Raw genomic sequence first — 25,960 nt, 5'->3', positions numbered from 1 at the left:
AAAAAAGTGATGTCAAGGCTACCGTGTGAAACTCCCAAGTAATACAAAAATAATAAGCTTTAGAATGTTTTGAACATACAGATGAAAAAAGAAGCACACAAAAAATCATGAATAATTCAAAACAGTAAGCTTATGCTAAAGCTCCTTTCAATTCTTTTTTGCTACCATTTTTTATTTTTATTTTCTGAAACTTAATTAACTTTTGGAACACCATATCATAAACTGAAACTTAGTGGTTAAACATAAAGATCTTTATGCGTCCCTGAGAGATGTTTCATATCCAAAAAGTAGAGACTATAAAAGTTGCAATAATAAAGATCTTAGTAAGAATGATGGTGGTGTAAAAATAATCTTGATGAATAGCTTCAAGGCAACGATAATGTTGCTTTGCTTTATTTATTTATTTGTGTTTTAAAACAGAAAATTTGTTTTGAACATTGTCTTTTAAAATTTTTGTTTGCAATTATACTCGTGCTTTTATCTAATGATGTAGTACGAAGTTTATTTGTTTAATAAAGTTTTTCTTTAATTGGTATCATTATGGTTCTGAATACGTGATTATTGAAAACATTTTTCATGGGAATAAATAATTTGAAAGGAAACTTTTTCTTTAATTGTGTATCGTTAAATGATTGAGCGTGAATTTAAGGTTTTCTGTTTGATCTTCTAAATTTAATATATTGATATTAAGAGGTTAAAAAAGTTTATAATTGTCATTCTAAAATAAAATTTAAGAGCTAGTACTTTAATTGATCCGCAGGACTGGTTCCGAACGCTTAGCGTGCCTGACTTCGAAGCTAATGCCTACGGGTCTGAATCCCGCTCAGGGCATGGATTCTTCTCTGCGTGCTGTAGTCTGTCGTGTGCGATGTGTGAATGATTCCCACCCTATAAATGAGTATCTGTGGCAGTGTGGCGTGGGTAATGTTGCTGACCTCCATGACTTTGGTTAGAAGGTGCTCACCAAGTAACACAAAATCAGCAACACTTCCGGCACTTCCCATGGCGAAGAACGATAAGTTGAGTGTCTGACGTTAAAAAAAGAAGAAAAAAAACTTCAATTGATCCATCAACTTATAGAAAAGAGTTAAATTTCATTATATTTCAATGTAGTGACGGTAATTGTGCCTATTGCCTGTGATATGGAAGCCGTAGAATGCATTAAGGTTCAGAAGTAACAGTCCTGTCGCATTCTAAACTCCAGAGAATTTTTAGAGCAACTCGTATAACAAGAATGCGACAAATGCATTAAGATTCAAAAGAAATATTCTTGTCAAATTCTAAGCCCTAGAGCATTTCCGGATCAACTTTAAAGAAAGTGAATGCGATAAATGCATTCAGAGTCAAAAGCAACGATTCTGTCTCAGTCTAAGCTTTCAAGAATTTCTGAAATAACTTTAAAGAAAGCGAATGCGAAGAATGCATTCAGATTCCAAAAACAATTGTCCTTTCGTGTTTTAAACCCTAAAGAATTTCTGGAACAACTTCAAAGAAAGCAAATGCGAGGAATGACTTCAGATTCAGAAAAAACGGTCCTGTTGTATTCGAAACCCTGGAGCATTTCTGGAGCAACTTTAACGAAAGCGAATGCAACGAATGCTTTCAGATAATATTTATCACAATTGAACACAACATGTTATGATCAGTAAGTCACTTATATTTTAACAAATTTTATTATTTGCGTAGATTTTTTCGTAATTTCATATCTCTTATCAGCTACATTCAATTTACTATAAGTAAATAATCCCGTCTCGTTTATCGCTAGTCGTTGCATGGATTTAGCCGTACATTATACTGTTGTGTAATTAGTGTATTAGAAAAATCCAACAAAGACAGTTTTAATAGATGCAGATAAAGTGATATGGTATAAAGTTGGCCTCCCTGAGAGTGAAGTAGACCATAAATGGAACTTTAAATACAAGAAATTGTGGACAGTAGTTGAAAAACATTCGTTGTAAAAGCCTTCAATTATTTTAACTATACAACTATATACAGGCAAAAAAAGTGCTCAATTATCCCAACTATATTGAAAACATTATTGAAAGCAACAACATAATAACAATCAACTATATTGAAAGTAACATTCAATAATCACTGTAAACAGTACATAAAAATTGATCATAACTAAATTCATTCCTCAATTATACCATTATGTTAAAATTAAAAATAACCAATTATTTTAGCATATCACTATATACAAATTAAAAACAATACTCTACCTCAACTAAACCATTAAATTGAAATTGAAAATAACATTTAATTATCACCATACCATTAAATTCAAATTCAAAACAATGATTTTTTTTTAAAAATTTAAATATTTATTTTCGCATTCAAAGTAGTAGAGTATAGCATCATTTTTAAGGAACTCGAAAAATACCCAAAAATGAACTATATAAAATTTTTATTGTTATCGCACTTGCTAATAAATGGACAGGTAGTAGATAAATAAAGAAATATTTGGTACTCAAAGTTTCTTCACATTTGCGGATTATAGTCTAAACACATTCGTTGAGGAAACTGTCTTCTTAACTATCGTGCTTCATTATGCAAATGGGCATTTTTCGAAAGAATTTCAAAAAATTAACTTTCTCAAATATCGCGTGTGTCTTTAAATATATCGATTATACAAATACATTCGAACGGAAAATAACTCTATTGCCCCAATAAGCTACTATGTTAAAACTTTAAATAACCAATTATCAAAAACAGTACTCATTTATCTCAACTATACAGTTAAATCTAATTTTAAAATAGCATTCAATTATCACTATTCCATTGTATCCAAATTGAATATAACATTAAATATTTTAAGATTTCATTATATATTTTCACATCTAAAACAGTGAAGCGTAGCACCATTTTCATGAAACTCAAAAAATGTCCAAAACATGAGTTATCTAAAATTTTTATTGTTGTAGCACTATGTAAATAAATGAACTGTTTGAGGACAAATAAAAGAAATTTTTGGTACTCAAAGTTTCCATACATTTGCGGATTATAGTCTGAATACATTCGTTGGGGAAACTCTCTTTCCTGCTACTGAGCTTCATTATGCAAATGGGTATTTTTCGAAAGACATTTTCTCGAGCTTCGGTAAATAAGCCTCATCGGATATTCCATCAGATGTGCCAGACGGTCTTTTCTCCCTGATAGGCCTAGTGAAAAATTCACTTTCTCAAATAAGGCGTGTGTCTTTAAATCGATCGACGCAACTCATAAAATTTTCATCTATGACAAATGTGGAAAATGAGAAATGAAAATAACCGTATTTGCTTAATCATGACATATTACTTTTCCAAATTAGTGGAATTTTCTCTTTTAAAAATTCACGGTTTTCAAAATAAACTCATTATTTTATTATTCATTTAGTTTAGAATTGTTTTCTTACTTGCATTGGAATTTAAATACATCGATTGGAATTCAAGCATATCTGGTGTATGATATTGATTTTAATTAAATATGTTTTAACTAGCTGATTTCATGACGAATTAGATTTCTCTAGTGGTGCTGAAATAGATTCAATGTAACGAGGTATTTGATCTATCATTCAGTAATATTTGAACGTGCTTATTTTGCTCGTTGTTTTATAAAAGAAGAAATCATTGTTATTATGTAGCTTTATTTTGCTTGTGAAAAATTATTAATTACTTGTGAAATTTAGCAGATGAGTTGCATGGCTTGATATTGATTGGTAGAACTTATTAAAATTTCATGTCCTAAAAATATGGAAAATGATGCATAGCATATTCTACATAGAATATTTGACATTCTACATTTTAATATTACTGAAATTTGTTCTTTTAATATATTCACGGTTTAAAATGATTAAAAATGGTTTAATTTTAATTTTCTTTTCTTGTATTAGGTATTTACGTGGTACAGAATAAATATAAAGTCTGTGGCTATTAATGTAGTAGGGAATGTTATCATAGGGATAAATATGCTTATTTTTGTAAGTCAATGAACAATTCAATTTTTGTTTATGGATATTTACTTAAATAAATTAAGTAGGAAAAAATTTGATCTCTATTTTAGTGAAATTTACTTTTATTAAAAAAAATTTTTCCTTAAATTATATAGTTGATTAAACTTAAATTTTTTTTATTTCATCAAGTGAAAAATGCAAATTTTAATGTAAGATGCATGTTTTGAAATCAATCAATGCAAATGAAGTAAATGAGAAATGAAGTTATGGCCTTTATTAAATGAGATATTGTTTCTTTAAATTAATGGTTTTTATTCTTTCAATATTAAAAAGCTCATAATTATGTAAATGACATAATTTGTTTTCTTACTTGTGTTGGAATCTTGTCCAGAACATTTTGTACCAAATATTAAGTAAGCTCGTAGGTAAATTTGCTTTTTGTAGTAATTGTATTAATTAATCAGTTTCTATCTATTAACTATTTCCCATAAACTGTCAGAAAATGTGTCGGCTATAATTTAGTCAAATTTTTAGTAAGGTTTATATATATATATATATATATATATATATATATATATATATATATATATATATATATATATATATATATATATATATATATATATATATATATATATATATATATATATATATATATATATATATATATATATATATATATATATATATTACGTAAAATATAATAATTATTAACCTTCGTTGAATATGGTAAATTACTGAAGTAACGTATACATAATTCAACGCACTTAAAAAATTATGTTTCGGAAACATTATAAATCTCACGTAAAAAGCTTAATTTCAGTGCACTTAAATATTTTTGAGTTATATTATCTACAATAAGCATTATAATGGTAAACAGCCAATATCGAACTCCATTCATTATTTATTGATTTTGTTTTCCTAAACTAATTTCCAGAATTTAAACATATATAACTGAAATTGTGAACTAATTATATAATTGATAATTTAAAGCATTAAACATTCACTTTTTAAAAGTCATATTCCTTAACTGGCATCAAGTGAAGAGATGCTTTTATTTTGTTCTATGAAACTAACAAACAAAAGTAAAAAACATTTCATGAGTTTGGTTTGATATAGATGTTAGAGAAAAGTTTTTGAAGAGTTGGGTAGCAAATATTTTATGCATCATTTTTTACTACTTACATTTTCACGTTAAATAAAATCCAGTTATTTATTGTTTGTTATTATTATATGCTTTTTTTATTTATGGCAAAAAAAGTAGTTGTTTTTAGAGCTGGATATAGAATAATGCATTATTTAGTTACTACAGAACTACTTAGTTACCTCTAGGTAACTATGCATTGTATTTCTTAGGTGTAAGGCTGTTTTATCGATGAAATATTAACACAAGTATCTTTATTCTGCAGTGATTTGCTAAGTGCTTTATCTTAATACTAATACGTTTATATTTAAACTGAATATTTTCTTATAAAATATGCCATTTTAGAGATAATAGAAAGTATTTGCATAATTTATGCCATACTAAATCACTTATTATAAAGCATAAGTAGACACATGCTTTGATTTGCAAGGAAAAATTGAATTAAAGAAATCACGTACTTCTTTTATTTACTCTACTATTATACCGCAAATGATGACGTTTGGACCCAGTAAAAGAATTTAAGGAAGACGATAATATTTGGTTAAAAACAATTTTCTAAGTAGTACCTAGTTTACCCAGAAATTGAAAAGATAAATTTAACTCATAGTTTAATTTTTAGCGAAAAAATATTCTACGAGCCGAATTTTAAATTGGTTTCAAATTATACAGCTCTTTTCCTTTAAACTTTGAAAATCTAAAAAATTTAAATATGCAAAAGAAAAAGTAAGCTTATCAATGGTGAGATTGATATACTGTAAAGTAATAAATATCAATTAATTAAAAATAATAGGAGTTTAGTAATTTGACAATTATTAATAAGAGTCAGATAATGGATTAATATTTTAAGCTAAATAATAAAATCAGAGCTATCCTTACAATCCCTCAAGCCAATAATATCTAATAAAAGTTACCTATTTCTTTTCCTTGAGGAAGCATTCATTTTATTAAGGAATCAACCATTGAAGGTCTTAAATAGAAATTAAGGTTAAAGCGTTCTCTTTTCACTTAATTTAATCAGAGACAAGTATTTGGCATTATCCTTTGTACTTTGAAAAGTGATGATCGTAAAATTTTGTCACTTTTATTGCTTTGCTAAAGCTGAGATTTAATTCACTAGATCAATCATAATACTAGGAAATGGCGGATTTTATTCACATCGTCTCCTCCATGTTTAGTGTCAGAAATAATCTCTTTCTGAGAAAATGCCCTTTTCAGTCAGAATTATGTGAATAAAGCAACTGAAGCAATAATTTCGTTTACAAATCTAACAGTGTGCTTTATGTATTGATAGAAAAAGTAATTAAAGCGGAATGATTTATTTTTAGCATTTATAATTAAAGCAGAGTGTTTTATTTTCGCAGTTATCGTAAAAACAGAGTGTTTTGTTTTTAGATGTCGTAACCAAAGCAAAATCAATAATTTGCAATTTTAATTAAAACAGAATGTTAGGTATTTTGGCAGTTATAAATCAAGCATATTATTATATTACACTCATTGCCATAAAAGTTAGTGCACCTAGATAGAAAATAATGCAGTTCTTTAACCAGCGTGGTTTAAAAAGCATAAAAAAGACATTTTATTTAGGTTCACAATTTCTGCAGGTTCAAAAATTGAGGAAAGCAAGAGACTGAAAACTTTTTTAGTCTCTAGACCACAGGGGTCGTTATACAGAGCATCAAGTGTAATGAATGTTTTTCCAACTTTGAGAAGTAGTAAATTCATTTCTGTATGTATGTGTTGCCTAAAAAGTAATTTCTAATCTAAATCTTAAATTGTAGAGTTTGTATTTTATTTTTAATGTATTATAATTTGAAAATTTAAAGAAAAAAATGTATTTAGTCTTTTTTACGTTAAAAAAATTGGAAAATAAACATTTCCTAAGTAATTATAATTGCAAATCAAATACTGCTTTATTGTACTGTTTTAAAGCTTAAAACTGGAGAAGCCAAATTTGCATTAAAAAAATAATTATTTTTCATGTGTTGCTCATGTGTTGCTTTAAAACACTTCATTTAAGGTATAAAATATTTTTCCTCTAATTCTTTGCTTTGGAAATTTTTAGACTCTGAATAAGTAAAATTAACTTCGTTAAATATTCGTTTCTTAAAAATAAATTATAATGAAATTGATTTTTCTCTATTTTATAAAGAATTAAATAACAGCGTGTGTGAAATATTTTAGGTGGGTAAATATCTTTAATTCCGTAATTCAATGCGAAAAAACTTTTTTCCTTAGAAAAGTTGCAATATAATTAAATTTAAAGATTAATTGTTACGTTTTGTTTCTATTACAACAAGAGAACAGCTAGCCTTCTCAAAACTTTGTGGTTTGAAAAACAAAATTAGATAATTTACTTTTTCTGAATTTTTAGTGGGATAAAGTTGGGCAAGGCTGATAGCTTTGATTTAAATATCTATTTTTTCTGTTGTTATATATCATTCATGAAAAGTCGTATGTACTACTTTTTTCCTAAAATATTGTTTTTTAAAAAAAGTCAAATCGCACGATCTTACTAAACCTACTACTGTTATTTTCCATACCCGAAAATACATGTTAGCTTAATGAGAAATTTAGAAATACTGGAATTCTTGTGAAAAAGTAGCAAATATTTCTATTTTATGTAACGATATTAGAAAGTTATACCTGACATATATGTATGGGACGTTAGAGTACTAAACAATATATAGTATGTATTGAAGGGTTTTGATTTTTTTCACTTTTGAAATGTAATAATATCATTCGCAAAAATTGATAAAATAGAGAACTTAAAGTTTTAACGAAATGCCATCAGTAAAAAAGCTATAAAATTGCTATAGGATTTCTGACCCCCCAAAATTTAGGGGATAGCCGCAATCTGGCAAATATGGTCCTAATAGTTTGGTTAGGATATCGATGAAAGCTTTGAACCCCCGACTGTTGATTTAACTTTTGACGTATTTCTCCATGTCTCGAGAACCTTTATTTTACATCATTTTTAAACTTCAAATTTTACACGGCAACCTACAAAATTTGTGCAAAATCGGTTGAATACTTTCTGATAAATAGAGTTTCAAATATACGACTTCTTTAAAATTAATTTCTCAAGAACTATTCACACAAATGTTGTATTTTGCCGTGCAAAATTAGATGCTTTAGAACGATCTTAAAAATGGTATACCTTACAATTCAAACTTTTTTTTTACTATTATTAAATTAAATGATAAAAAAAGAAATATTTATTGAAATTTATTTATTGCATGGAATTAACTTTGGATTAACCAATTTTTTAATTTTGTGCTAAAGTTTTGGCGAAATACGCAAAAAGTAAAATTTACATTAAGGAGTTCAAACCTTATACCGCTGTCCTGACCAAACTATTTGGACTATATTTCCCAGATTACGACTACATCCCTCCCCCTGTTTCGGGATGCTGAAATCTGAATTCGTCTAAAAAAAATGCATGTTTATTCAGAGAAAGTACGTTTTTGTGTCTGATTTCATAACCTAAAATACCATCTGCTCTAAATAATTATTATATTTGAATTCACCCTCTCGAACAAATAAGATTGAGTCTAAAACGTGAAGATCGAATCATTAGAGCAAAAGTTATTCAGGGTATTTTTTCTTCTTTAATACAAATTTTTCTTTAAGGTGAGAGAGGGAGGAAATTCAGATTTCTGAATAAAATTAAAATATATTTAAGAAAAACAGTCGCCATCTAAAGCTATGTCGTGATAAAATTCTTAAACAATGATTTTGATATTTCTTTGATTCTGTTCTGATTGATTTGATTTTAAAAAGCGGCGGAATTTGAAATCTAGTTATTCTAGTAGTGGCTTTATCTATATATGCAAAAATTGTGTTTCATTGTTTCTCATTGTGTTTTATTATTTAACTTGATGTAAAAAAATAGCTTGTTTCTTCAGATGTACGATTTCGGTCAGTATCGTCTAAACAGTGTCGACTAAAAGACGAAATTTAAAATTAATATAGAATCCATTGAATATTTTTAAAGAAGGAAATAATTAAATTATTAAGACAGCCATTTAGATTGTATGTTTATTAGAGTTCCATTTAAATCAAAAGATAAAAAAGTTATTTAATTCCATTTTTTTTAAATTTTGGTTTATTTCATTAGTCTTTTATAGCATAGTTTATTTCATTAAATACTTCAAATATATTTTTTAGTTATGTAGAATAATATAAAAATAAATAAATGCGTTTTGTTTTATATAACGATTTATGCAAAATATACTCAGAAGAACAGCCTAGTTCTATAAAATCACAGTGATGTTTTTCGCGAGAAAAAGTTGCCATCCTTACAAAAAACAGTGAGTGACTTATCAGTATTGAGTTGAGTATTTATAGCCCAAATAGATTTTTCTCCCCTCTCTTTGATCTACATTAGATTTGTAGGGGTTCAATCACAGATGGTTCTGAGGGCACTGATGTCAAGAACGTTATATTTTAGGGGTATGAAATATTGATTCACTCTTGAGTTGAAAAAACAGATTCTCTTCGCTTGGAAGTAAAAAATAAGTTTCTGCAACCTGAAGAACCATTTACAGCTTAAAAAATTTGACGAACAGTTTTATACTTATTAAAAACTCACAGCGTAAATAAAATATTTCCTTAATCTATGTTTAAAATTGTAAAAATTTTATAATTTTTTTTATTATATGCTCTGAGAAAAATGTATGATCAAAACTATTAAAATATAGTAAAATTTACCACGTTTCTTACTCTATAAAGACACCAAAAAACATGGTTATATTTGGTCATGTATTACCATATATTATGTATGCCATATATTATATTTGGTCATGATTTCGGTAAAATTAATAAAAATAAGGTTTTAAATGTGGTAAAATTTGGTAATGTCATCATGATACCTTAGAGCATGGCATAATAAAACAATTTATTCGGCTAAACTTGCTTTTCAGTTTTGTATTTTTATTAAATGTGTGGTAATGAGAACTATGATTTTAAGCACCAGAATTTCCGGTAAGTCATTACCATATGAACGAAAACCGTTATCATATTAATAGTGTGAGAGTTAGGCGCGCCAGTCATAGCGAGTGGCATCATTTGGCGATGAGATGGGAGTTCTATCCGAGAACTTGAAGTGAAAACACTGATTTGAACATTTTCTCTCTTGGAATTAATTTTTATATTATTTTTTGTTTTGTCTGATTGTTATATTTGTTTGTGATGTTTGTGTTGTGGAACTATGAAAAGATATGATAAATAATAATTATTTCCAACCTGGATAACTTATTTACAACACATTACAATAGTTAAAATGTTGGTTTATGATAAGAATTTTATCTATCTATCTATCTATCTATCTATATCTATCTATCTATCTATCTATCTATCTATCTATCTATATCTATATATCTATATATCTATCTATATCTATATCTATATATATATATATATATATATATATATATATATATACATACAGCAAAATTATTTGCATGCTCGTTTGGTCGATTGTTTATCTAGTTTCTTCGGATTCATTCTGCAATTAGAATACTAATTGCAAAAAAGCATATAATTTATCAGAAAATTGGAAGACACTTCCTTAATTTAAAAAATACAGGTTCATGTGATGGTAAAAAAAATAAATACAATTTCATTAATTTGTTTTGAAAGAGCAGAAACTGCAGTTTGTTACAACTGTCTCTGGCATAACCATAATATTTTTTCTTTTCTTCTAATGAAAGGACCATTTTTTTTCTAAACAAATATACACGTTTTATATGCTACTATGCAATTTAAACAAATTCTTCAAGTTTTATTCCATATATACTACTATTTATGTCTCCCGATTCAGTAACGTTGATTAAAATTCTTTTCAATAAAATCCACCTCAGTGACAAGAAAATAAATTATTTCGTTTCAAGAAAAGAAGAACTATTTTGACAACGAGCCAAGGAATCTAAAGTACTTTCTTCACCTAATTGCGAAGCATCTTTAATCTTGAATTTTTTAAGTACATACAAACCCCAAGTAGCACATAACATTAGATAATATCAGAAAAGCGGCAAAATCTAACGTTATATTACACAACTTGTAATATTAGAAAGATATAAAAGGTCGCTGTTTGCTCAGCCTTTTATAATATTAGATTCAATGCAAACTAATATTATCTAGCGTTCGCCATAATATTCTTTTGCGTTAGTTTTGATGCTATATAATATTAGATTTTGTATTTTCTGATATTATTCTGCTTTTTATTTTTTTGGAGTAAGCAAGAGGAAAATATGGATGGTAGTAGAATAATTCGACGATACAATTTTACTTAATTTTCTGTATTGTTGTGAAGCAGTAAAACATAGAACAGTAGTTTTATGTCATTCCATGCATTATTTACTTAGCAATACAGAAATACTAAATAAAATTATATTAGAGAATTCTGCTACCTTCCATTTTTCTCCTCCTTACTCCAAAGTATATCTTATGTTCAGCTGATTTTTTCGAATATTTAAATTAGGAAATATTTTATTGCAACTTTTATTGATATTTTTTTCTTTTATTCATACAATGGGTTTTCTGACAAATTTTATATCATTAATAATTTTCAAGTCTTTAATTTTAAAATGTACTCTTAATTTTTTTTTAAAAAAACTGGGTTTATTTTATTAAAATCTTAGTTTAATTTGTTAGTTTGTAATATATATTTTTTTTAAATGGTTTCACAATTATCATTCATTATTTATATTCTGAAATTATATAATAAAAACCACACTATATAATTATAAAGTTATATATTTACATTTGAACTGAGTGGAAATTTAAACTTAAAATTTTTTCCCCTTACAATTGTTCAATTTTTAAGTGGACATTACTTGTAATAATTGGCACAATAAAGAAAAAAATTTAAAAATATTCAAATTACTTACTTCAACAAATTTACACATATTTTTTTCCCCTTCTTTTTTCACTGGAATTGCTAAATGGAGAAGTACTTACGTAACTTTATTCTTTTAGTATTTGAAATTTTATTTAGCAAAACACCTAAAAACAAAACTCAAACGCAAGGTAGAAATTTTTCCAGGGAATGAAACCAGGAAAGCAACTAATATCACGAAAATTACTAATATTTTTTTTTAATAATGTTAGAATAACTTCAGGAATTTTCATCAATTCGATAATTATTTAAAGGTGTTATGTTCTATTAAACTAACAATCTTTGCAAAAAATTAACATAACATTTTAATTTCAAAACTGTCAGTAAATATCATATTATCTAAATTAAATTTGCACAAACATATAATTGCATACAAGAATGAGACGAAAAAATAATAAATTTTTTTACATTATCTTTTAAAAGTTGCCTTTAGTATTAGTGATCAAAATCGTTTTTCTCTGATTATATAGTATGCGTTATGACGAATTAGCCTTAAAAAAACATATATTATGCATTTAAAAAAGTTGCTTTTGCAAAGAATTTTATGTATAAAAATTTAAACAAGATTCTTCTTTAAGTTGATTTAAATTTTCTGTTTTTACAATAATGTAAATAAATGTTCTGCTAAATTTTAAATATTAAGCCTAAGAAATTTTTACTATTATCATTATTTTACAATTACATTAATTTAAATCTTTGCAAAAATCTATAAAATCATAAAAATCTATATACACTTCTTATCTCAAATTTGAACTGCAAAATTGAAGTTAATAAATACAATGCTAGTAGTATAATTGCTCATAAGTTAGAGTTAATGTTTAACAATGATGTTAAAATAAAATTTCTTCTGATATCTTCAAAATTTCTCGAATTTTCATAATACTTAAACATAAGTATAATGACTAGAATAAATTACACAATGCAGTAGTTAAGAATAAAAAAATAAATCAAATCAAATCATGACAAACATTTCACTACTTAATTATTTTATTTTAAAACAAAACACAATATAAATATAACTTCACTAAACTATAAAAGCAATACATTCTTACCATCATTGTTTAATATAAGCTTATCAATATTCTTTTGTTAAAATATAAGTTAAGAACACGTATTTGTAATTAAATAAAATAAATTTTTTTTCTAAAAGCAACAGTAGGACCATGTGTTATCATTTTAATTATTATTATTTTTAAATTAAAAAAAATTTCAAAACTTTACAGTCATTTCATACAGTTTAAAGTTTTTCTTCAATTCAATTTTTTGTTTTTGTGCTACTGAACTATATTTCAGAGCAATAAACTGAAAATCTTTGCTTTACTGAAAGATTTTATAAATTGGTCAGCAGCATCTTTGCATATCACACAAACGAATCGCACAGGGATGCACCTTTCTTCAAACTTTCAGCTCCGGCAGATTTAAAGAGAGCCTCCAGTCGTTTTGTTTTCTGTCAGGATTGAACATATGGCTCCTAGTTTTCTACCAGAAATTAATTTCCATTTGCACTGTACAGCACCCAAGCTCAAAAATGAATGGCCCCTTCCTGGTAGATAAGCTTGTTTATCCAGCAGACGAAGCTAAAATTATAAGAGAAAAAAGTTAACTTTACATTGAAAACACTAAACTTAAACCTCTATATTACTTTATATTGAAAACATTAAATTAGTTAAAGTAAATTTAAAACTATTAAGCATTGAATATTTCTTTAAAACTTAAATCATTTTATTTGAAAATGTTTACAATTTAATGGGTAGATTTCCGTAACAATACCTGCACCAAAAAATCTCAGTATCACCAAGAAAGAATAGAAAATTATTTCACTTATAACGGCCTTCAAATAATAATTTTATTTTTTCTTAATTATTATTTTTTTAAAAAAGAAGAAATTATAGGTCAAAACGCTTAAGCTCTTTTCAATTGAAGTGAATATTCAAGTATATATACAGATACAAAAATATATCAAATTCAATACTTTTTAATTTTTTTTAAAGATTAAGTACAATGACACTTAACTGTTAAAATATTTTTGTACATTGTATAAGCTCATAGAGCCAATAGGAAATGTTCACATTTTTTTTAAGAACTTCATAAATAAAAATTTTAACACCTTTTAAGCACTGTTCTTCATTTAACGTTAACATACTTTGAATAGACCATATTGTTGCTTATTTTTTAACTATTTGCTATCATTTATAAATTAATATAATTAATCATATATCATATATCAAAAACATCTGTCTAATTCATGAAATGAAAATAAAGATATTTAACTCACCATTTTACAATATATTAAACAGGAAATTCAAAAAATTTAACAACAGTGTTCAACTTGTGAATAAAATTTCAAACATTCTAAAATGCAATGGTTTTAACTAAAAAGTAATTGATTAATTAATAATTATTTAAACATGGCAAACTTGTTTACAAAAAATTTATTTTTATCTTTATCGTTGCAATGAAAAAAAATTCAAACTGCAAAACTCTTTTGTGACAAGCCAACAAAAAAAGTGGCGAAAAGTGTTAAATAAACAATTGCTAATTTTTTCCATTGCTTATTTTAAAATTTGATTAATGTAAAAGAACATCAATGTAAAAAGATACTATGAGAATTTAAAATCATCAATTCATGGATGAAAAAATCATATAGAAGGAGAATTCTCTAACAATTCACATATTTCAAAGTTGTAAATATATATTAAATATAGTTCGCCCCTTCCCCCAAATATTTTGACATAGCATTCTTTAAAAGTCAGTATGCATACCCAACATTTGTCAAATATCTTTTTTCTTATAGTTTAACAAATTTTTACAGCATTAGATTATTTCTAATAGGAATTTATTTAAAAAATACAATTTAATCAAAGCTCTACATTCACCATAATCACCATTTTGAATAGACCATATTATTGTTTATTTTTTAATCATTTACAAATTAATATATATAATGATGCATCAAAAACATTCAAATAAAAATCAGTCTATATTTAAATAAAAATGTTTAATTCATTGTTGTACAATATTTCAAACATGAAATTTTAATTAAAATTTCTTGAAGATGAAGAGCTATATCTGAAATTGTAAGGGAAAATTAAATTTACAATGGAAAAACCAAATTTAAAATTCTTAAACAATGAATATTTATTTTAAAGTTAAATTATGCAATTTGAAAATTTTTTAAATAATTTTTAATATCTTTTACAATGAAATTCAATGAGTAAATTGCAGTATCAATACTTGCATCAAAAAATCTTGGTAGAGCCACACGAAAAGCAAAAAGTAACATAGTGGGAAGGAGATTAACAAAAGAGTTTAGCTCATAAACACTCTCAAGCAAACTATCATATGTTTAAAAAAAAAAAAAAAAAATTCAAACTACAAAACTCTTTAACCCCTTTTATTAGACCTGAAAATAAATATTCACTATGTGGCAAGCTATCAACAAAAAAAGTGTGAAATAAACAATTGCTTACTTTCGTCCATTGCTTATTTTAAAAATAGTAGATTTTCTTGAAGATGAAAAGCTATATATACTGAAATTTAAAAAGAAAAGAAATTAGATTTTGAAATGAAAAAAAAAACACATTTAAAACTATTTAACATTGAATATTTATTTGAAACTTTAATTATTTAATTTGAAAATGATTTTAAGAAATTGAAATATCCTTTACAATGAAATTAAATGATAAATTTCGGTATCGATACCAGCGTAAAAAAAATTTCGTTAGTGTCACACAAAAAATAACACAGAGGGAAGGAGATCAACTAAAAGAATTTAGCTCATAAGCACTCCCAAGTAAACTCTCAGATATTTAAAAATAAAATCAAATTGCAAAACCTTTTAACTTCTTTTATTATATCAGAAAATAACAACTCGCTATGTGGCAAATCAACAAAAAGAGTGCCGAAAAATATTAAATAAACAAATGCTTATTTTAAAATTCGTATAAGTACATCAATATAAAAAGATACTATAAGAATTCAAATTCATCAATTTATGGTTGAAAAAACCATTTCGGAGAATTCTTTAACAATTCACATATTTCAAAGTTGTAATATATATATTGTCCCTCCCCCCAAATATATTTACATTACATTTAAAAGTCAGTATGCATAACACTTATTTTTTTATTGCTTAATTAAATTTTTAGTCTCAGATTATATGTAATAGAAATTTATTTAAAAACTTTATTAAACAATAATTATTTATTAGACTAATTGTTATCATAATAATTATTTAATAAATATTTATTAAACTAAAAGAAACATTACAGAATAGGACAAACTCGAAAGGTACAACCCCAGGCAAACATATACATATTTTTGTTTAAAAAAGTTACAAGTTTAAAATCTATTTGGTGATTGCACTTGGCGGGACAAATCACGATACTGAAATATCCCCAAGAAATTTAAATAAAAATGTTTAATTCTTTGTTTTACAATATTTTAGACATGAAATTTTAATACGGTAACAATATTGTTTGTATTGAACGTTAAACATTCTAGAATGTAATGGTCTAAACTGAGCTAAAAGTAGCAGATCATTAATTTTCTAATTGTTTTAACTTGGCTAATTTGTTTACAGACAATTATTTTTATCTTTTCCACTGTTGCAGAAAAACTTTGTTACAGTCGAATTACTTAGCAAACGTTCTTTTACAAGCATATTTTGAACTAATTACATTACTTATTATTTATAGCTAAACAATAACTTAACACAGAAGTCAACTACTATGTGCGAACAATAATGATCACAATTCATAATATAAACTGACTTTATTTGATACATGATTTTTAACTAAAGCAAAAACATTACTTACAATACTTCTTTAACGTTTCATGTAACTATCATTGAAATGTATAAAGTTTTCAAATAATTACTAAATTATAAATACCTTATGTAATTGAAAAGGAAGCAGCTAAGTTCTAACAATGGCGCCGTAAACAAACGAACAGAGGAAGCCAACGAGGAAGAAGGGGGACAAGATTCAACAGTTGAAAAAGTTTTTTGAGTTCAATCGTTCGCAAACTACTACTAATATTATTTTTCGCTTTCTTTGCATTGGCTAAAAATGACATTTTAAGTAATATTTAATTTATTGTTTTCTTTCATAAATAAATGTTTATTTATTAATAATATGGGATAACCTTTCGCAAAAATGTGACGCTGTACCAAAAGTAATGAAATAGATGATTATTTTGAAAGTTCGAATGTTAGATCGAATACTATTTTATTTTATATAATATTAGTTCTAAAATTAGAAGATAGGATTCAAGAGTGTTGCGTTTTCTAGCAGGGCAGTATTATATTGCATCTTTCTAATATTAGATCATATCTTTTTGCTACCTGGGACCAAACTTCTTCTTTAAAAGCAATTTTCAATACAGCTTTTATCGGATAAAGAACTAACGAGAAAGTAGATAGCATTTTTGAGAAAGTAGTAGAGGGATATTTGCCGCTTTCTTTAATTATGTTTTGTAAGTTGTTTCAAATGTTAAATCATTGTTTGTTTTAATCCCCTTTTTCTGAGACCTTTGAATAATCCTAACAGAATAAGCACTGAATTGGTAAAAATTTCTAGAGTTAAGTTATTAATTATATGATTGTACTGAAATTTACTTATATCTTGTGGCGAATTAGAATTCTGCATTTTTAAATAAGAGATCCGAAGAAACTGAAATAGTAAGATGTGACCCGATAGAAAAATTTAGACGCCTCAAAATTATACAAAATTGAAAAGACATATTTGAATCGCATAGACTGTCTACAAGGACATATGGGCAAAAAACGTGACTTAATCGAGTTTGAATGCGGAGTGATTGCAGTCACTCGAATCGTCGGAATCAGTATCAGCAAAACGGCTGCTCTTGCGAAGTGTACGAGAGTAGCAGTTATTAATGTGTACTGAGAATGAACTACCATGCAGAAAACCGGTTCTCAACTTGAGGCTTGTGGTTATCACAGACTACTGAATGCTCGAGCTGAAAGGAGACTTGCCAGAGTTGTCCAGTTCAACAGAAGAGCAACAGTACGTCAAACAACGAGGAATCTTAATGAAGTTGCATTTGCAAATGTCTGAACAAGTCTTGAGCTGCACATCACACTGTATATGCTATGGGAGCCAATGACCTGTTTGAGAGAATCTGCTGTTAGTCTTGAACCAGAGCGCGTCTCTAGTTTGCAAAGGAACTTAATGATTGGATAGTAGATGACTGGAAAAGGGTCATGTGGTATGATGAATCGCGTTTTTAATTACGCTATGCAGATGGCAGGTTTCGGATAAGTCGAAAACATCACGAAAGCAGGGAATCCAACTGCATTACCACAACACTTCAAGCTGGTGGAGGCAATGTTATGGTTTTGATCCCTGTGGAACAGCGTCTGAATACCCAAGGGTATTTAAGTGTTATCGCAGATCAAGTACATCCTGTTATGTCAATGGTGTACACTGCCGGGGATAGATACTTTCAGCAAGCTGTACTGATTGTATTGTCGTCAGAGGGTTTGAAGAACATGACGGTGACTTTACCATACTTCGTTGGACCCCCTAATTACCAGATCTCAATCCAATTGAGGATATGGTATGAAATAGAGCGGAGCATCAGACAGCTGGATCCATTCCATCCAGTCGGGCGAAACTGAAAAGTGTAGTCCATCGGAAATTGAATCAAATTCCTCTTATCACCTGCTAACATCTTATAGAATCTATGCCAAGAAGAATTCTATTGCGGGTTAGAGGAGGTCGTAACAATTTGGCCACTCACTATAAGTGTATACGGCCCTTAAAGAGAGGGTGTACCTTTAAAGGAAAGGTGGTCCCGAACAAGAGGTAATTCTATATTTATTTTCATAGATCGCATTCCTTCAAGTGCTTTCAAAATCTATTAGTATGTTTTTAAATGGATTTGAGGGAAATGACTTTTAGCTTGTATGTACTTAAGTTTCAAATTATCGTTCTTGATTTGAACAGGATAAATTTACGTGGAATTGTAAGATTAATTTCGTTTATTTGATTTTAAAAGGGTTAAAATGAGTTAAGGATTAAATTTAATCTAATGTATTAATTTTATCCAGATTATACTAATTACACCACGCAAAGTCAAAACTAATTACACCATTTCAGAAACAAACAGACGAAACTAAAAAAAAATGTTAAGTTCATTTCAATTATAATAGTTTGATTAATTTGTCTACACATATTTTTTATTGGATTTTACCTTTGAATATGCATTATATATTTGTTGTATATTTCGTATATTTATTGTATTATTTTGTATATTGCATATTTTATATATGTATTATTATGTCATGGCTAGATTTCGGTATTTTTTTAAAATTTTCTCAGCTCTAGATTACGAAAACACTCCTCTAATTTCCCCCTGATTTCGTATTTATACGTAATACTTGTAATTTATTTTGTATTCCTGAAATAAAAAAAACAAACAAACATTATAATAAAAATATTAGGGGGGTTTCAGTAAAACTTCGTCATTTATTTATTACAGTTATTGAAATTTTTATTCTTGAGCCATATTAAAAATAATTTTATTTAGTTTCTGATTACAATATAAAATAATCAGGAAAGTTAAAAATCAATAAGAAATTTAAGATTAGGTTTTATGATCCTGAGATAAAAACAATAAAAAGAAGTAAGTTTACTCATACTTATATTTAATACAGAAAACGTGATGCTGAACTTCTACTTTTAGTACTTAATAGTTAAAATTCATGCCCCTATAAGTATTTAAATTTTTTTTCTGCTTTAGTTTTTTTATACTGTATTCGGACTATATCTGTCTGAAGTAAAAGTAAATTGTGCATGAAATTCTAAAAGAAACAGCTTTGAAAATATTTATAGCTCACTAAAATGTAGAAGTTATTTAACTGTGAAACAGATTCATTTAAATAGTTTCTCACAAACGTTACTGACTTTAAACGAATTTTTAAAAAAAATCATAACGTCATTTTTTCAGGCTGATAAAAATTTTAAAAATATGCAATAATTTTACAAATTACTAATTGAATCAGGATTTTATGATATTTAAAATTAATTAGAAGTTTTTTTTAAAGTGTACAGAACTTTATTTTTGGTGTTTTAGACATGAATAAGATTTAAATATTTTATTTTCTATATAATGCGAATTAGTTATTCAATCAGTTTCATAAATGCATTATACTAAATTCGCCATTGAAATTAATTTATAGTTAGCTATTAGTTACATTAATTGATAAATAAAACAATACTTTACATCTCTTTAATATTTAAATATAACATTTCCTTTAAAATTTGTATCATTCATACAATCTGTTTCATAAATAAATTAGAATGAATTATTTATGAAAACATACTTCCAATATATTTGAATTTCTCCGTTTATTATTTACACTAATTGCTATAATTATCAAAGAGTTCGTGATCCAGGATTGAAAAATAAGCCAGGAAAAATGAACAGCATAATTTTTTTATAACAAAAAAGAACGAAAGCATTGTTTAATTTTTAATCAATATAATTTTGCCTTCGAAAGTAAATAGATAACTTTTTGTCTCCTTCTATAAGCCAGGCATAAATAGAAATATCACTTTGTCAAAAAATTGAAATAGATTAATTTCAATCCTATTTCATTGATTCAAAGATGATTTTTGTAGCAGATTTTTTTAAAATTTAGGATTATACTTTATTGATATATAATACACACTGATGTAAGAAATTAAGGAAATTCGCAGACTAGGTCGAATATCTCTAGAACTATTGGACAGATTTTAATGAAATTTGATATGTACATACATTGATACAATACAAAACAAATAATCATTCTAATACACATGCATGATCGCGCGTTGGAGACGGAAAGTATGAAATTGCCACAGGAAAATTCAGGACAATTGCCACAGGAAGTGATAAACTGCCTATTTTCAAGTATGAATTCAAGCTGCCAGGCCTGTATACCTGTAAAAGGGGAGCATACCCCCCATTAACTCATTTTTTTGCGCTTATTCTGCAACCACTGTTTCATACCTTCCGATATCGACAAGTGTTACGCATGATCATGCGTGTGTATTACAATTGTTGAATTGTTATTTGTTTTGTATTGTATGTACATAACAAATCTTACTAAAAATCGATCCAGTAGTTCTAGAGATAATCGACCAAGCCTGCAAATTCTATTCATTTCTTGTACCAGTGTAGTTCTTACTTTTACGAAATTAAATGCATAAAAAAATTCCTCTTTGAGCATTTAATATCAAAAAATAGTAGACATTAATGAAAGACGTAAATCGTATTGTTTTTCGATAAAATATTTTTGCATCCATTATTTAGAAGTATTTTCCTGTAAGGTACATCGCTCTAAATTAAGAGTCTGACATTGAGTTGTTTCTTTACTAAAACGCAATTTTATGATATAACCTTATTACGCTACATTTTAGAATAAGCTTATTTAAATTTGTGCCTAAACTTATTTTCGTTTTAAAATTATTATTTTTCACAGAAAAATTCATTTACGTACTATTGCAAATTACATTAAAAAAAATTCGTTAAATAATTATAAACTTAACAAACATGAATCAATAATTGTGTTTAATATCACAGCTTGTTTGGTAAGCGAAATTATGGTAGTGGACTCACCCAATTTTTTCAGCAATATACCTATAATATTTAATTTTATTTTTTTAAAAAAATAATTAATAAACAAAATTATTTATGATCGCAAATAAAATTTATTGTGGTGCAATAAGGGGAATGTTCGGACGTGGGCACAAATGCATAAGCTAACAGTATTCGTTTTAGTACATATATTTTAAATTAAAAATTTAATTTTTCGTTGAAAAAAATTATTTTATACCAGAAAGCAGCAATTAATGTACTGCAATCATTGGGGTTGGTAAGTGGCAGTAAACAGAGAGCTTAGCTTCTAGTCGAAACGTATTTACTTAATTTCAAATTCGATAAATTTAATGTAAAAAGTTTTAGGTGAACTGTTTTAGATTATAACATTATATTTTACTAAAATATAGCAATTACAACACCAACATAAAACAGATGAGAAAATTTCTCATCAAACTATATCACTCTACCTCATCATATCGTTAATCAACCACTAATTCATTTTATAAGACTCACATAAAACCCTTAGTTAGTGCATAATAAAATTCATACTAAAGCGCAAATGACCCTAAAAAAGAACGTTTTCATTAACCTTTTACTAAATAAAGAAAACCGTGATTAAACAACCAAAGCAAACCAATACATGCAACAGCCATTTTCTGAAGAATTAAGCTACTTTCTAAATCGCTGATCGATTTCCTAAGTTGCACCCGGGAGTTTGGGAAAAGGTAAGAAGCAGCTATTTTCGTCCTTTTTCTCGGGAAAACTCAAGTTTCTTCGCCGCTGTGGCATCTTTTCCATCAAGTCAAAACCTCGGACGCACGCAACATCGCATTGTGTAGAGTAGATGGTTGGGACTTGCTTATTCATGCACTTTTTATTTCTCTCGAGATTTCGTAGGAGGAGAAAGAAAAAAAAAGAAAAAAAAAGTTTCATTGGATTGGTCCAAATTGTAGAAACGTACTAGATACTTTGAGTAAGATTTTTTATGTCCTTAGTCGTTATGGAATGCCCAAGAGGTTCATAAACGTAAGAGGTTGAATATATTACTCACGAATACCCTTAGGTAGGTTTTAATGGGTATTAAGTAAATGTCAACACATATAATGTCTCAGAATCATGAAATACACCAAATAAAAATGAATAATTATTTTACGAAATGTAATCACGGATATTTTTGTGGCAGAAAATGTTCGTTTTTATGTCCTGACTGTAGAAAGCTGGTGATACTTAATGTAATATTATTATAACTGAAACTATTAAAATTTTCTCAAGAGGTCTAAAATGTATGAGGCAGTAAAGGTACTTTTTGGGGGAACTCCACAAATGTATAAAAATATATGTTATGCGAATAACAAAGTATTCTCAACTTTCTAATATTTTAATGACCTTAATTTTTTTAGAATTATCCAGGAGAATTATAAAAGTAAAATATTGAATAAATTCACGAATTCTTTAAAGTACGCAATAATGGAGATTATGCAAATTGCAACACAATTACTTTCTTAGAGTTGTTTAATATAGAAAATAAAAACCGATGATTACTCTACGTAAATATTATCAAGAATATTTTTTCCAAATGTTCCTTCCCGCTACTTTGTGTTAAGTAGCTGCCACCATTATTCGTATTCTGTGACATTAAAATTTATAAATACAGTTAAATAAGATACACATGATAGTTAATAAAGTTTTATTTTACGAACGCCTTATATAAAATAAGAATCATTAATTGAGGATGCATACATTCTAAAATTCTTAAAATGAAACTAGTTTCTAAATCGTATTCGCATCACAGAAAGAATATTAAGGCCAATATGAACTAGGCTTAACAGTACCAAAGTGGATCGAAATTATGCATTGTGAAATTATTTTATACAGTTCATAGATAATGAAGTGTTAAAATATAATAATCCTTATTAGGCAATTAAAAATATACATACATATTGTAACGGCGATTTTTGTTTCTGTTGATATTGTATAGTAGTGTAAAAAATAACAGATCACGACTCTGGAGTTAAAAACAAGTCACTAACGATACTCAAAAGCGATAATTTTGGATTTATCAAAAACGAAAATAATTCAAGTATGGTAAGATTACCCGCGAGATAATTGCAAGTTTTTTGTTGTTGCTTAAGATTTAATTCGCACCCTTTAAATTCTGTAATAAAGCTGCAAGCTTGAACGAAAGTGCTCCTTTGCGCAGCTTATTGGGTTGGCGCAGCATCATAATTGGAGAGATATTACACCCCAGTTTTTATAGCGTAGAAAGCCCAAAGTGTTTATAATATTAAGAGTCTTAATGTATTAACTAAAAATGCTCTAAGCTGTAAATTCTGTGGGGTTATAGATCTCTGAATTTAACGTTAAACATTCCAAAAAATTGAGTTAATGAGCACCTTGATTCAAATCAAGTGTTCGTATGCACTTTAAAAGGTATGATAAAATCCAAACACACATAATTGAAAATTCTTACACCAAACTCGGCGCATTCACACCATTCATGAATTACTTTTGCTTATGAAAACAGCAGTTTAGGCTTATAAGAGCAACATGACGTGAATTTGTTGCTGTTTTGTATGATGGTATACATCAATAGAAACAAAAGTTCGCTGATATTAAATGTATGTATGTCTTAAAGTGTGCAATAAGGATAATTATAACTTTTTTTTTGATATTAGTCAATTGAACTAAATAATTTTACAACATTCTATTTCAGTCCGTGTTGGTTCTGTTTAGACTTAGTCGAATTCTTATTAACACCCTCTTTGTGCTACGTGCATATTTGATTTACGAACCATATTTTTTTTCAATGGCCACGGTGTGTTAGGCACCTTTAACTAATTGTTCTTTCTTTAAACTAAATCGTAAAAATAACTATATTGACATTTATGTTTATCATGTCCTATTATTATAAATTTTAGTCTTACTGAACACCAAAAATAGGAGCAATTACTTCAAACAAGAATTAAGGTTGAACTTTTCTTGTGTTTCACTATATCGAACTTCAAAGAATTTTCTGTTTTCTGTCACTACTTTACTTTAGGGGAAAAGTGGTTGACACCTCCTTTTTGGTGTTAAGAATTGCTAAATTTTTTAAAATCTTCATTTTAATGGTGATTATGTACATTTGAATGCATATATTTTCTCAGAATTGCAAAATGTACAAAATAAAGACGAATATGGAAAAATGTAATCCTGAAAACTTCAATAATGAAAGCGTTTTTTTAATATAATTTGTAAAGAGAATTGAATATTTCTAACAATATTATAATTTCGATCTATAATATTTAGAATAGAACATAAAAACAACAACAATTCACTACAAAATATACAAATTGGGAATGACAATTACATGTTTCAAGAGCTCAATTAAAAGCTCCCATTTTCAAAACTTGCCAGCCGCGAATGAAAAGAAGCAAAAGTGATTTGAAATAAAAAATGTAAAGTTGCCAGCTAAAGATAGAAAAATAAAGGTGATAAACAAAACTATAAAAACCACTGTTGCCAAGAGAGAAAAATGATGAAAAACAGAACAAAGAAAACTAGAGTGGTCAAGAACGGCGTATCAGAGTGAAATGCATTTCCACACTACATGGATAGGTTCAGAAACTAATGTCGTCAAGTAATGTATTCAAGTATACTTTACTTGTTATATTTCAAATCATTTTTGTTACTATTCATGTCTATTAAGTCATGAAAATGGGCGCCGGTTTTTGAGCCCTTGAAACATGTCAACCTTTACTTCCGTTCGTATATTTTTGAATCAAATGAAATTTCTATTCAAGTAAAACACGAGTTTAAATTTTTTATAACAGAATTTATTTAAAAGAAACTTGTATACTCCTTGCATTTACATTTATGACAGTAAAGCATGTTTTACTTTAAAGAAAACCACTCTTCTTTAAATTTAAACTTAGATTTTGAAATCTTTTATGTTAGAAAACACGTCGCTCAAAGACGTAAACATTGAGATTTTCCTTTTCGTTAAAAGAATTTTCTCATCTTCCCTAAAAATCCCCCAAACTCGCTTACGTCATGAATTCGGGTTTCCATGGTACCAACACGAGGATAGAATTGTTTGTGCTTCTATCAAACTACCCAGGTAACATTTGGGCGAAACTGCTTAATGGAACCTTTTATTTGCTTCGACAACGCTAATACCTGTCTTGGCGAGAAAGTCATAAAATTGGCTGTTGATCTCCCTTTTGCAGCACATTGTAATTAGGTCTCATTCATAACACCCAATGGAATATAATGCCTTTCGCTAAAGATCGCCAACAAAAACAATTTTAAAGGAGAATGTACGTACGTTTAGAACTAATTATCTCGATGTCGTATATATAATTTAATTAATGTAAAAGGCTTAAATAGTGCCTTCTCTTTGATG

General features: G+C 27.4%; 1 protein-coding gene and 1 long non-coding RNA gene across 3 annotated transcripts in view; one reads left to right on the top strand and one right to left on the bottom strand.

Moving 5' to 3' along the window:
* Window positions 1–25,960, top strand: part of LOC107438521 (frequenin-2) — a 220,174-nt gene that overhangs the window by 141,497 nt on the left and 52,717 nt on the right. The window lies entirely within an intron of this gene.
* Window positions 12,940–17,238, bottom strand: LOC147806044 (uncharacterized). Of its 2 annotated transcripts, none has more exons than XR_015428697.1 (2): window positions 16,788–17,238; window positions 12,940–15,500 (listed from the first exon to the last, which is right to left on the bottom strand). It is a non-coding gene; the product is annotated as an uncharacterized LOC147806044 (long non-coding RNA). The 2 variants fall into 2 exon arrangements; XR_015428696.1 differs by having other exon boundaries at window positions 16,863–17,238.

This window comes from Parasteatoda tepidariorum, chromosome 8 (assembly GCF_982258835.1).
Source record: "Parasteatoda tepidariorum strain Cologne lab strain chromosome 8, Ptep-v5.0, whole genome shotgun sequence".
NCBI classification, from domain to species: Eukaryota; Metazoa; Arthropoda; class Arachnida; order Araneae; family Theridiidae; genus Parasteatoda; species Parasteatoda tepidariorum.
This window is presented reverse-complemented; position numbering and strand designations above follow the sequence as displayed.